Here is a 13,904-nt window from a genome sequence, read left to right on the forward strand (position 1 = left end):
AACCCTCCTTAATCCCCATCATCTGCTTCACCCATCCCCCACCCACTGACCCATCTGGTAACCATCAGCTTGTTCTCTGTAGTTAAGAGTCTGTTTCTTAATCTGCCTCTCTCCCTTATTTTGTTTCTTAGTTTCTACATATCACTGAAATCATATGGTATTTGTCTTTCTCTGGCTAACTTATTTCACTTAGCATAATACTCTCTAGCTCCATCCACAGCATTGCAAATGACAAGATTTCATTCCTTTTTATGGCTGAGCAATATTCCATTCTGTGTGTGTGAATGTGTATGTGTACATATGATATTAAAAATATTTTTAAGCACACACACTCTCTCTCTCTCTCACACACACACACACACACACACACACATGCATGCCACCATACATATATACACCACATCTTTTTTATCCATTCATTGGTCAATGGACATTTGGGCTATTTCCATAGTTGGCTATTGTATTATTTTAACATTTTCATTTGAGCAGAAAGTTTTACACGAAGGAATCACGATACTTCATGTTCAATACCCAATCTCTATGGATATTTCTTCAAGTGACAAACACATCAAGGCAGAAAGGGCCTGGGAACAGAACAAAGTAGTATCAAAGAGATCCAACTGGCCATTTACAGACCTCACTCTGCCCCTATAACCACTGTGGTTTATAGTATCAAACACCAAATAAGTCCTAGTTTTTGCTCGCAACAGGAAATCGTCATTAACAACTTGAGAACACTACATATATATGAGGCTTAAAGAGTAACCTAAGAAATTCCACTAGTAATATGCTAAAAAAAAAAGACAGGATTGTTCCTTGATTGCAACAAGTAATTTTAAAGGGATTTAAATCTTGGTGTGGGATTAACTCAGTTTTATTATTTTAATTATAAAACTGAGTTAAAACTGAGTTAAAACGGGCTTTTTTCCCATCTTCCCTGAATACAGTACTCTTCATAAACTATCCATGGTCAAACTGCAAAGTATGGAAAATCGAAAGTAAGACATTTCATTAAATGCCCTTGACTTTACACCTGCTATAAAATACTACTCTTTCAAAGTTGGGAAGCTGGGCTACAATAGACCAATCTGCCAGTATTTGTGAAAATGACTCCTTTTAACACAATGACTAACATCGTCAAACTTTTTTTTTTTTTTTCAAATAGCAATGCTCCTAATTCCTCAAGACTGTTAGAACCACTCTTTACAAGATACATCTGTGTGTTCGCATGGGCACAGAAATAGGTCTGAAAGGTCACACTTGAACTATAACCAGTGGTCATCCTCTGAGGCAAGAGGTGAGAAAGGACTCTCTAATTCATCCTTTATATGTATTGTTTTTATGAAAGTATTATTTTTGTAATTAAATGACACTCACATACAAGAGTAAAGAATCACCTTCTTGTGTGAATGAAAGTTACTATTTTATGTTTTGTAACTTTATATGTAGCATATCCTTAATTTGGAAACAATTATTGTACATTAAGTAGAACTAAAGGATTATAAAGTACTGTATATAAATACATAAAAAATATTTTTAAATTACAGAAGATAATAGAAGGAAAGATAACAGAGGACTATGATTCAATTTTTATAAGGATAGGCCCTAACCAATTGAAACAGTTTGAAATTTTAATGCTTTGCTAACTAATGTAATATTAAAGAGATTTAAGTTATTCCTTTCATGGACTTGTGTTAAAATTTCTTTCAAAGAGATTGGAAATAAGATGTCTGGGTCAAGCAGCTTCACAGAGTGACTGCCTACTGACTGGGTTCATATACAAATGATTTATGTGTGGCTATATGTTTCTTTGGGCAATCACCAAAACAGGGTTTTGTTCAACCTGTGTTTTCATACAGCAACTATACTCACACATACACTTACAAAAAATATTTGAATTTCATCAGATTTGTAGATCAATATACCAGATTAATCCTCCAGAAATCATATCTGTATTACATACCATATTATGACACCATAATTATAGTAACCATGTGCCCTGAATTTCCAAGAAGGTCCAGATTAATTGTATTCTTCTTTTCCACTGGTTGTATAAGTACACTCATATTTTAAAACTTAAAACTTAAAACTTAAAACTTAAAAAAAAATTATTTTCTTGGGGCACCTGGATGGCTCAGTTGGTTAAGCAGCCACTTCTTGATTTCAGCTCAGATCATGATCTCACAGTTCATGGGATGGATTCCCACACTGGACTCCATGCTGGGTGTGAAGCCTGTTTCAGATTCTCTCTCTTCTCTCTCTCTCTCTCTCTCTTTCCCTCTCTCCCTCCCCACTCAGCCCCTCTCCCATTCACACACACAAAATACATACATAAAATAAATAAATAATTTATTTTTAAAAATAAATAAAAACTCTGATGATTTTTTTATTCAAAAATAGTAAGCCACATAAAATTAAGAAGAAATAATTACCTAACCCACAGAGTTGTGAGAATTACAGGTCATGTCCAGCACAGGGGCTAACATGGGAAGCATCAGTTTCTGGTCTCTCTCCTTGGAGAGCTTGTATGTGGATCAGCTCAGTCCACATGGGACAATTACAGATGTGACTGTGAGGGTGCAAAGTAGTTACAGTGTAATATGTAACCAGGGACATCAGGAGAGAACCCAGACAAGTGCCATGAGAAACTTTTCTCCAGCCATTCATGGTCCTAAGTTTTACCATGGATCCAGTGAGAAGGAGTGTATGTCAACCCTGAAGCAATTGCCCAGTTACACCTACATACATTTTGTTGCGGTGTGTGCTTTCACATAAGCAGTCAGGTGCTTTAAAGGGAAACAGAAATTCCTTCCAAAAGACCGTTGTGTGAAATTCTAGTATATGGTATTCAAAATTTACTTCTTGAGTGTCTGTCATTTTGAGAATTTTCTTTCTAAAATATGGTAACAATAGGAGTATCCAGGTGGCTTACTCAGTTAAACATCTGCTCAACTTTGGCTCAGGTCATGATCTCGTGGTTCATGAGTTCAAGCCCTTCATGAGGCTCCGTGCTGAGCATGAGCCTACTTGGGTTCTCCCCTTCCCTCTCTCTCTGCCCCTCCCCTGCTCGTGCTCTATCTCAAAACAAAACAAAAACAAAACATCACACCTTTAAAATAAAATAAAATGTTAATAAAAGTAACTAGTACTAATGATGTAGCAAGAATGGTACTTAATGAATTATATTTTATCTCTGACAAATCTATGAGGTAGGTATTATATTCCATTTCACAGATAAGGAAATCAAGGTGAAAGAACTTGTCCAAGGTCAAATAGCTACATACATAGGCAATTAAGATTCCAACTGGACTATAAAGCCCGTGTTCCTAGTCACTCTTCTGCGAAGTGACTATTGAGGATAGTAATAACCAGATAGATAGATAGATAGATAGATAGATAGATAGATAGATAGATAGATAGACAGATAGATAAAATAGGAATAAAGAAGAATGGTAAAATAGAAAGCAGGCTGGAAGGAAGGTTTTAGAACAGAGCCTCAAGAGCACAACGGGTCAAATTCAGTCTAAGAAGCCTCTTTCGTATATATAAGGAAGGTAGAGGCTAAGACATGGGAAGCACTTGAAAAGCACACACTTAAGCCTAAAAGTCACACATAGAGCAATAAACAGATGGTCCTGGGTATCAGCAACCTCTTCAGCGATCCCAAATTATTTAAATCAGCATAACTCAAATTGTTTATATATTAGCTATCTGGGTTGCTATGTATATTATAACCAGAAAAGGAAGCAGACAATCTAACAATTCTAAATCATAAAAACCATAGACACGAACGAAAAACATCTTTGTCTCTTTTCCGTAACAAAACAAAATTTTAAGTATGTTGTTGAGATTGCAGAGGAGAGAGATCCTGCCTATCCTTTAGCAGGTAAGAGAGAGCAAGTAAAAATTAATTAAAATTGAATCCATTATTGTTTTAAGAAAAATAAAATTAGCAATAGGTTTCTAAAAATTAAGTGTACTGCATTCAGTCCTGTGTTTTAGTGACTATAACATAGATTATATGGTATGTGTATGTAAATATGAACATATTAGGGCTTTCACAGGATCTTGCAAAATCTTTCAACACTCAACCTCATCTTCCCATTACAGTTTTAAGTACATCAACCATAGCTTCTCCTGTCACAATGTCACAGGAGCTATAGCCCTGAAATCAGTCACAGACATTCCACATTGTGGCTTCAGTCACTCTTGCCACAAATGTCTTCATTGTTTTTATGGCAACGCTGTATAATATAATTGATACAGCATGGAATTTGGAATTCTCTTTGAAGGGAATCTTTGTTTTCCTATGATTTCACTTCTTCGAGCCTCTGTTTACTCAATAGCAAATTAGAGGTATTGAAAAATACTATATTATCCTATTGTTTTGTAACTCTATTGTTACTTTGCCTATTTGCCTCTCTAGCAGCATATGAAGAGTACCTGGTTTCAAGCTTGACACATCAGAGCTCTCAGTAATTGCTAGGTTGTTGTTTCCCTCTTAAGATTTTCTAAGTTATAATAAACACAAGGTATTTGAAATGATAGATCAAATCATCAACAAAGAGAAGATTCTGGTACACAGAACAGTCAACACTGAGAAGTAATAGCACTGTACCTGAACGGCTACCCTTTATTGGAGACTTACTAAGCCTTAAAAAATGTACGAAAATACCAAAAATAACGAAGTGCTATGTGAGGAAGGAGGGTGGAAATCACTGAGGTTATGAGAGAATCAGGCTACATTCAGGCTTCAAGGAAAGAAAGGGTCCGGTGCTGCCCCCTGGTGGGAGTCAGGGAATGTGGACACAAATTGCCAGTTCCTGGGGCTGGAATGACAGATTGTATGGCTAGATAAGAAAAGTCAAGAGCTCTGGAAATGGTTCAAAAATCTACCCTCCTCCCCCAAAAGAACATAATTTCCCACCAGGGCTACTATAGAAAAGTAGGCTGTCAGTTAGCTACTGGATGGTTACAAGTAAAAAGGCCCAACCTAACTGAATATAATCAAGACTATATACAAAGACCACTCAGTATCATTTAATTATTTCTAAAGTAACCATTTGGTTTTTGCTTTTTAGTTCAAGGCAATCCCAGGCTCAATTTCTTTCTAGGAACAATTTTGAATAATTTTTATTCAGCTCTTCTAATGACAGAAAGTTGGATACAGCCTATCGTGTAAGACCGCATACGATCTTTAGTTGAAAAGTTGTGAAGAAAAGTTAAAAGTGAGATAAGAAAACCTCAGAATTTTTTTTATATGTTCCTAATTTCTTATAGCTACTATAGGCTGTTTAAATTACTTAAATTTTCATGAGAAACTAATTTTTCTACATTTAATGGAAAGTCAGAAAGGCAGGATCCTGTAATGAAAAACACATCACAAGTCAAAATATGCATGCATTGCCTATAGGATTACCTGATAAATCAAGATTTTATGTTCCTCCTCGGAACAATGAGAAACATTAGTTCACAACTTAATTTCAAAGTAATAGCTCAGAAAATTGATTTTTAAATTATTTTGCAAACAAAAATCTTGCAAATATATCATATAATCATTATTATACTACCAATAACTCATTTAAACTATGAGAATATGTTTTCTTTCCAAGAGGGGGCTAGGATGGGGGTAAATTAAGCTATAAATGTAACAAGCACCAAACAAGATATAGATCATAGAGTTATCTTTTCTTCTCTAGGAGAAAAAAAATAATACACAGTTTTAAATGATTTGTGGATGTGCTTAGTTTTCAACCTGAATTCTAAAACCATTAGTCCTAATTTAGTTAAACTTTTAAATTAACAAAACAATAGAGAGTTTGTTCTTCTAAGTTCAATTAGTAGTTAGGGGTCCTAATGAGCAGTGCAAGAGTTAAACTCTAAAAAATATGAAAAATACCTGAATATACCAAATGATGTAAACTTGAGAACTATAAAGTCAATGAACTTACAGACTTAAGTTGATTAGTCTTATCTATGTAAGGCTAGACATCAACCAGCCTCCCAGTACTATTAGAGAATATTTGTTTTAAATTTAACTTAAATCTACCATCAAAACTTGCCCATAGCCAAAACATGAGCTTTAGCAGATGAGAAAAAAATGATTCTAGTGTCTTGAATCACACTTCCATAGCAAATGAGTCACAGAAACCTGTGAAGGCACTATGCCAGCAACTCCAAATTAATTTCATTACTGAATTAAATGAATACCACTTTTACTAATGTAAAATATTATTTTTCACTTAAACTAATGGCTTAAATAGTACATATCATGTTTTTAAAATACAGCTTGGAAGACATATTAAGCTGTACCAATTTTCTACAGTAACACAGACCTATAAAATTAAATCTTCAGATAGCACAGTCCCTAATCTGCCCTCAAACATTAGAGCTACGTTTATTTTATGTATCTAATACAATCTGCACCAAGATGCATTCAACAAACACTTGTTGATTTGAAGTCTTTTAAAACAGTTGAACCAGTGCAAAACTAAAACAGTATATGGGTAATATAATTTTATCTAGCTTTCTATAACACCTGAAAACATTATAATCTGTCCCAAGCCATTTCAGCAAAGCTTCTCTGTAAAATCATAACCTTGACTAAATTAAAAGCTGAGATCTCTATTACTTAACTTCACTGAAATGTCTTCCTTCAGTATCTGAGGACTTTAAAAAAAAAAAAAACCCATTTCTTCCTCTTGAATGCAAATTACTGGCAATCTGGTACAATTTTTGTTTTCTATGGTTTCTTTAGTAAAAGAATGGAGCTGAATTCTAAATTAGGATTTTCATTTAAATTCAAATTTCATTTTTAAAATGGATGCTCATTTTCTGAAGTTAGAAATATTATTTCTGAACTAAGTGGGTTTCCCTGAATACAGTCTAACTACCTAAAACAAAGTTGGAGTATCATATTAAAACCTGCACAGAAATGATTCATGGCTCAAATTCTGTAATCGTTAGGATATAAACATGTTAACATAAAATTATCTATGAATCTTAATATATTAACTTTAGAAACTAAAGTAGAACACATTTTAAAATCAAAATGTAACATTAAAATCAACAATTTATTATATTAAAGGTATTGCTTTTGTTTCTCAGACTGATGGCTTTTATAAGTTTTACTGTTTTAAAATCAGAAAATAAGTGAAAGTAAGTGATATCTCATGTCTACAATTTCTCATGTCTTCTAAAACCACTTTTTAAGAAAGTACATAGTGTTCATTATGGCCTAGGGACTGAACTGCTTTATAAATATTAACTCATTTTGTTTTTCATAAGAACTAAATTAGCAACCACAAACGTAAACTAGCACCCCATCCAAACCACTTTGGTTTTCCAGGTAAAACCGGTAAAGGTTTGGTTCTGTTTCCCAACTTTGCCCCAGATACAGTCTTGCTGCACGGCACCTTCACCTGACGAGCATGGTGAAAAACAGCAGCTAAAACGGTCATTTCTCCATTAAGACTTCTTGCAAAGAAACATCGAGCTTATTTGCAGCAGTCAGTCTGTTTCGTTCTGAGGCTTTAAAAGTTCAAAATCTAAAGTTAAGATTCTTTTCAGATATATTATGTGCAGATATAAATGTGCAGACATTCAAAGTATACCGCAGCTATAATGCTTTTGTTAAAACAATTCATATTCAATAGAGAGGGGGAAAAAGGCAATGCTCTCAAATTTCCACAGACGCTGAAGCTTCTCAAATTTTATAGTTCTGAATTCTTCCCTATAGAAGAAAGCATCGGCAGCAGCAAAGTTTGAAAGTGGAATTTCCTGAGAATGTGGGTGCATAATGATAAACATAAGCGACTGCAGCACTGGGTCATCTCATGAACAAACCGCTCTCTCTGTCAGGTAGGATTCTTGCTTTTGTTTGGCAGCAGGAAACCTCAAATACTCCTAGAAAGCAACTTCTGATGATTTTACAAAGCATTCAGTTTTTCTGATTGTCTTTATCATAAAATTATTACTATAGCATTCTACTACTACCAAATGGTGCTCGGAAGGCAGAAATCAATCCTTGGTGAAAGCAATCTAAAGATTCCTTTGTCTCATGACACAGAAAACAGATTCTTTTAGAATTTGGGAAACTGAACCCGCACTAGGAAAATTTCTATTAGAATTTGTCACTGGCCCAATTTTGCAACCTGTTTTTAAGTTTTGAGACTAATCATAAACTGAAACTACTAGCCCCTGTTTGGCACCATCTTTCGAAAAAGTTTGAGAAGCTGGATAAAGAAATGATGGCTAAAATATTTGCTGTTCTATGAATGAGCTCTTGTTACAATATAAAGTTGTGTGTGTGTGTGTGTGTGTTACTGCTTTTTCCTTCTCTATAAATATGTCAAATTTCTAGTTTATGTTTTAGTTTATGTCTAAATGCTAAAGCAACTTGCTAAATGTAAAAAACAAAAAGGCAAGGAAAAGGGAAAAATCAATTTTATTTTATCTACAGAATTCCCAAAGACGTGCCAATGTTTTCACTGAAATTAAACACACTTTATTTATTTATTTTTTGAAGTTAATCTTGGGTGTCATAGGGACATAGCCTTTAAGGTGGATTTTGCTGAAGGAATAAATTAGCCCAAGTTATTTTTCAGCAATTTAATTCTGGTCACCAGATCACTAGAATTTTACTAAGAAAAGCAGAGCAGAAATAAATGTTCTAAGGCTATCATCAATTATTAGGGAGATGTAGTCAAAAATGTGTTAATTGGATCCCAGCAGTAGCAGCCCTCTCAAAGTTTAATAACTGAACAAATTAACAAAGCAAACAAGTTTTTGGCAGGAGTCTCTGACCTAAGTAAGAAAAGGCTTGTTAGGGCTCTCATTATTTACATGCAGATGACTTTTGCTAATACGATGAGTTTAACCCTTTCATTAAAACAAATCTAGCACTTGTAATTGTTGTCTGCATTCAATTAAAATAAAATGCAGAATCCAAAATATATTTTCCTCTTTACTGTATTTACAGATCTATGTTTCTATCTTTAAAGTTGGTTAATATTTCTTACAAAGAAGCTTTTCAGATTAAATGTCTATTTATTTGTGTATATACATTTTCAGAATTTTAAGAATCAAGAGATATTCCAGAATGAGGGAAAAATATACATACTTCCTTTTTTTTACTCTATAAATTGGGTAAATTGTATGTGGATGAGATGAACCCAATTCTCACAAAGACTATATTGCATGCTCACTGTGGACAAATGTCTAATAAGCCTGATAAAACTACAGATGTACTAGTGAAAGGTGGTTAGTAACTGGGACTTGGTTTTGGATAATTTCATAGTCAAGTGCAAAAATATAGTATTAAAAATGCCAAAGGTACTGTTTTTAGATGAACTCAGTTTATGTAGTTTCTGTAAAAGGGTGATGTTCACACAGTTTATTTAGATGGACCAAAGCATTGACTTACTATTTTTTATCTACCTACTTGAGGCTGAACTCTATAAAAATTCAATCAGGTCCCTTAATGAGGAATCAGGCTAAAGTACATAGGATGGATTCCCCCACAGAGATCACAGGCGTTTCCCTACTGGTCATATACACCAGAGAATGATGTGCATAAGCACACATGGACACAAATAATTCTGTGAGTAATCAACACATCCTCGTGAATATCCCAAAAGACAACATGGAGGCTTACAGGAAAAGAAATGTATTTGTCCATACGTCTATCACATCGGAAAAAAGAATATGTACATACGTACATAGAACAAAAAGCCCAGACATTAACTAAATAGTAACCAAAGAGATGTTCATGTTTAATAATAATCAAGTACAATTATTTACGTAGTCTCAATCCTTTCAACAACTCTGTCAAAGTGAACGGCAGCTGCCAGAGGTTAAGTGAAGTGGCCAACATCATACAGGTGCACACAGTTCTGCTGGTATTTGAACCAGCTCCCCTGCTTACTCTTGGGTGTCCTGCACGGGGCTTTAGATTTAGAAGTGGGCAAGAGAATACTGCTTGGATATAGGGCAAAATTTGTATTTAGTGCTCTCATTATACCTGTGAAAGAGAAACTAGTGGAATTATCTACTTGTTTATGCCAAGTCTGATCTATCTATCATCTATCTATCTATCTATCTATCTATCTATCTATCTATCTATCTATCTATCTATAACTCTCATAAAAAGCTTATCAGTAGTATAGAGTCTTGGGTGGCGGTGGTCGTTAGGAAGAGACGGGTCTCTAGAGTTAGAGCGGGTTAAGCTCAGATTTATTTGTTTGGCTTCTTTTAGATACTTGTTGGGGAGACGCTGGGAAAAGGAGGGGAAGGAAGGACGTGAGTAGATCTCGTTTCTACTAGTGGTTTGATTGAGTGCAGGCCACGAACTGCCACTGTGAGTTCTGAAACTGATTTTGAATTCTGAGGAAAACACCTGAATGTCCCACCAATGGTAGGCTGAAAGCTTAAAGTTTCTTTTACTGTTAGGGTAAAGATACTAATTTAAGTGCTTCATCAGGAAATGAAACTCGCTTCCTTTCATTTCCTTATCTGTGGGAAAATCGAGATTCAACTTAAGTAGCTAGGTGATTTGATAAGAATGTGACGACTTTTTGATAGACTGGAAAAATAGTCTAAATACACATAGGTTTACAAGTTTTACCCTAGCCTCAACTTAAATTGGAATATGAAATTTAATCCTCTCCTTGCAGTAAATATTTTATAGCTATTCTCCAAGGTTAACTCACTTAGTAGAGCTCTAAAAGTACAGAAGAAAATTCCTGGAGTATTTAAAGAAATGTCTTTTGAGAATAAAATTAAATTCTTTCTTTTTTGCAATTAATACAATAAACAACAAATAAGACATTGCAATTAAATTAATCTGAGATATTAGAGTGTAAATTTAAGTGCAGTATGGGGTCTCCCTGTCTCAGACTGTACTCACTGGCTTCAATTAGTGGTTTCTGGCACAGGCTCCACAACTGGCACCGGGGTGTTTATTAAATAGCTGTGGGCTCTCATTATAGGTGTAAAGCTCGTTGCACGCACGAGGGCCACCAAGTGGACATGGCTGTGTGCGGACGGGCCCATCCCCTCTCATGGAAACAGACAGGTCCCAGCTGTCTGGGACAAGAACTCCAGACATCCCAGAGAAAATATCACGTTTAAAAGCTCAATTAAAAAATTATATATATGTATATAATATATCTGAGTTATGATGCATTAAAATTTCATCATTTTCAATTCCCAGTCCCCTGAATGTGCATGCTTATATGTCTGACATAACAAATCACCAATCCACAAGGATTTTCCTTAGGTTTCCTCAAATGCTAATTGTGTAGCAAATCTAATTAAGTGTGTATGATTCACTTCAGCAGTAGGTACTTCAGTTACTTCAGAATTGCCAAAGGGGATCTGAAATGTCTATTCTCCCTCCAAAACAATCATGCTACACGCCAAACTGATAACCATTAAACACAGCTGCAGAGCAAATGTGCGGTCTTGGTCCTGTAAATACAGTGTTCACACATCAATCTGCCCTGTGAGCAATTTCGGATTCAGAACTACCGATTACAGGTTTATGTTACTGTTAAATCAGTATTATATAGGAGTATTTTCGCCCAGCACAGCTTGAACAGCTTTCTATATGCCGTGAGAGTCTCCTCCACCTACAAATACTCACGGAAACTCTGAAAAGCCCAAACAGTGATAAATACATTCGATCAGCATCTTGTTGAACTGGTTTTCAAGCTCTATTCCTCACGTGAGAAAAGTCAAAGTTGCTGTGTGTCTTTGAGAATGTACTTATGGAAGAGTTAACGTGCAATATAGTTAACCTCATTCCTGAGGAAAATCACATATGCTGTGTTTATTATAAATGCTTTTCTTTTAGCTACAGTCAGTAATTATGCAAAACAAATCTATGGACAAATCTGAGTTTACAGAAATTAAACTATTTTTATTTCAGTAACTCAAATAATTTCCATGGAGGGGAATTCTTTTCAGAGGGGCTCTCCAAACTGGGTGGGTTGCCGGATGCTTCAGGCCATGACCGCATTCCCTCCTGAGGCTTAGTTAGATCACCATGGCAACTGCCCTTACCCTATCAATAAGCAACAGCTCCGAACACTGATATCCTTGAAGAAAGGGTTTCCTTTTCTGTGGCCATAACAATATGAACTAGTTTCAAGACTGAAATATCCCACTCTTCATGCAAAACAAGCAACACATTTGCTGACTGAATTCACTAGAATTCGTCTTTGTAAATAAATGCAAAACTAGTGAAATCAGCCACTGTAGCCCAGTTTAGTTTCAAAACAAGGTAAAATTTGTGACATAAGTAATTTAAGGATGTTGCAGCTGGAATGCGTGATGTGCAGAGGTCCAGGCAGCAGAATAAAATGAATCTCCAGAGAGCAAATGACATATCGGACGCAAAACTTTCAAGAAAACAACATATGCTTCCGCCCAGACTCTTGGACGCTCTTAAAAGAGGCACACATTTGAAGAGCTGCACTTCTTATCTGTGGTTATTTCCAGATACGTAATTATTACTGTGCAGGGTAGCAAATAAGCTGATTACATTTATTAAATTAAATAACATCTCCCTCCTATTTAAGGAGACGAATGTTTGCCAGCTTTGTCTTCACTGATTCAAGTATCAATCTCTGCATCTGTGCCTCACTGGAGGTGTGCAAAACCACCACCCCAAAGCCTCGTGCACACCGCCCTGCACAGCCCATTGTCTTAGAGGTACGTGCCTGACACGGAGTGGGCCCCAGTAGCTGTTCTCCTTATATTGTTTCACTCTGGGGCATTAACGAGCTTAGTCATTGATGAGGCAAAAAAATCAACCAGCCAGGAATTGGGGTGTGGACATTTTTGCTCCCTAGCAATTACTGAACACTGTTTACTCATCTACCAGACGCCACACTGTTTATTGTGATCATGCCCTCCCCTAGTTAAAAGCTTTTCCTGGCTCCCCAAAGCTTACTCTTTATTTATCCTGATTTCTCTCACAGCCCGGTACAGACATGCACAGGCCCACCTCCATTCCGAAGCTTACGCTCACCATTTTATAACACTGCCTTTACACAAACCTCTCTCTTTGCCAACTTCTGATTTTGCTGTCTCCCGCTAGCTTCACACAGTCCACTTTCCAAAATCAGCTCGAATGCTCTTTTCCAGGAAGCCTCATGACCTTGATGTTGATTTTTTAAAATTCACGTATTCAATCGTTTGTCAAATACTTCAGGGCCTGTTACGCCACTACCTTCATAGAGTTTTATATTCTAGTGGGGGAAATATGTATGAGGACGTGCTAGAAAGGAAGTATGCGGGGGTCTGTGATAGACAATAATAGGGAGCTAGAGCTCCGAGTTACAGGGAGAGCTCAGGAAGGAGCTTTCTGAGGAGGTGGTATTTGAAAACCATGAGTGACTAGCTCTGTCAAGAACCAGGTAGGAGCATTCCTGCCAGGTCACAGAAGTGCAAAGGCCCAGAGGCAGAAAAGAGCCTGACGTGATCCAGAGATGGAGAGAAAGCTGGTGGGCCTCTAGCACAGGAAGAGGGGAGAACTCACACGGGAAGAGGAACAATGAGGCAGGACAACCCGATGGCCAGGTGGCCACCAGACCAGCCCTGGCAGGAAGACAGTAACATATGTTTTTGATACTTCACATATCTATATTTTACTGAGTACATGCAAGAGGACCTACAGAGATTTACAAGATTCTCCAAGTAGACCCAGGGTTCACTTGCAGGAAATCAGAAATATCATCAGAGATGGATACTGGACTTGCTGAAAATGAGACACCAAACAACACAGGGACGAGGCTAATAAGTCAAAGCACACAATATAAACAGATTATTGGGGGGGAGGGGAATTTATTCTCCAAATAAATTTTGGGGAAATGATCACTTTGTTCAGTAGAAAACTTTCC

At 36.3% G+C, this 13,904-nt stretch overlaps 1 protein-coding gene and 1 long non-coding RNA gene across 4 annotated transcripts in view; one reads left to right on the forward strand and one right to left on the reverse strand.

Annotated features, from left to right (window-relative positions):
• The window catches only part of BCKDHB (branched chain keto acid dehydrogenase E1 subunit beta), a 207,743-nt gene that overhangs the window by 3,712 nt on the left and 190,127 nt on the right, over nt 1-13,904 (reverse strand). The gene's annotated exons all lie outside the window — the stretch shown is intronic.
• On the forward strand, nt 1,176-10,335 carry LOC144220103 (uncharacterized). The gene is made up of 3 exons (XR_013331622.1): nt 1,176-1,297; nt 7,739-7,860; nt 10,256-10,335. It is a non-coding gene; the product is annotated as an uncharacterized LOC144220103 (long non-coding RNA).

The sequence above is a fragment of the Crocuta crocuta genome, unplaced genomic scaffold (genome assembly GCF_008692635.1).
Source record: "Crocuta crocuta isolate KB4526 unplaced genomic scaffold, BGI_CrCroc_1.0 scaffold9, whole genome shotgun sequence".
NCBI classification, from domain to species: Eukaryota; Metazoa; Chordata; class Mammalia; order Carnivora; family Hyaenidae; genus Crocuta; species Crocuta crocuta.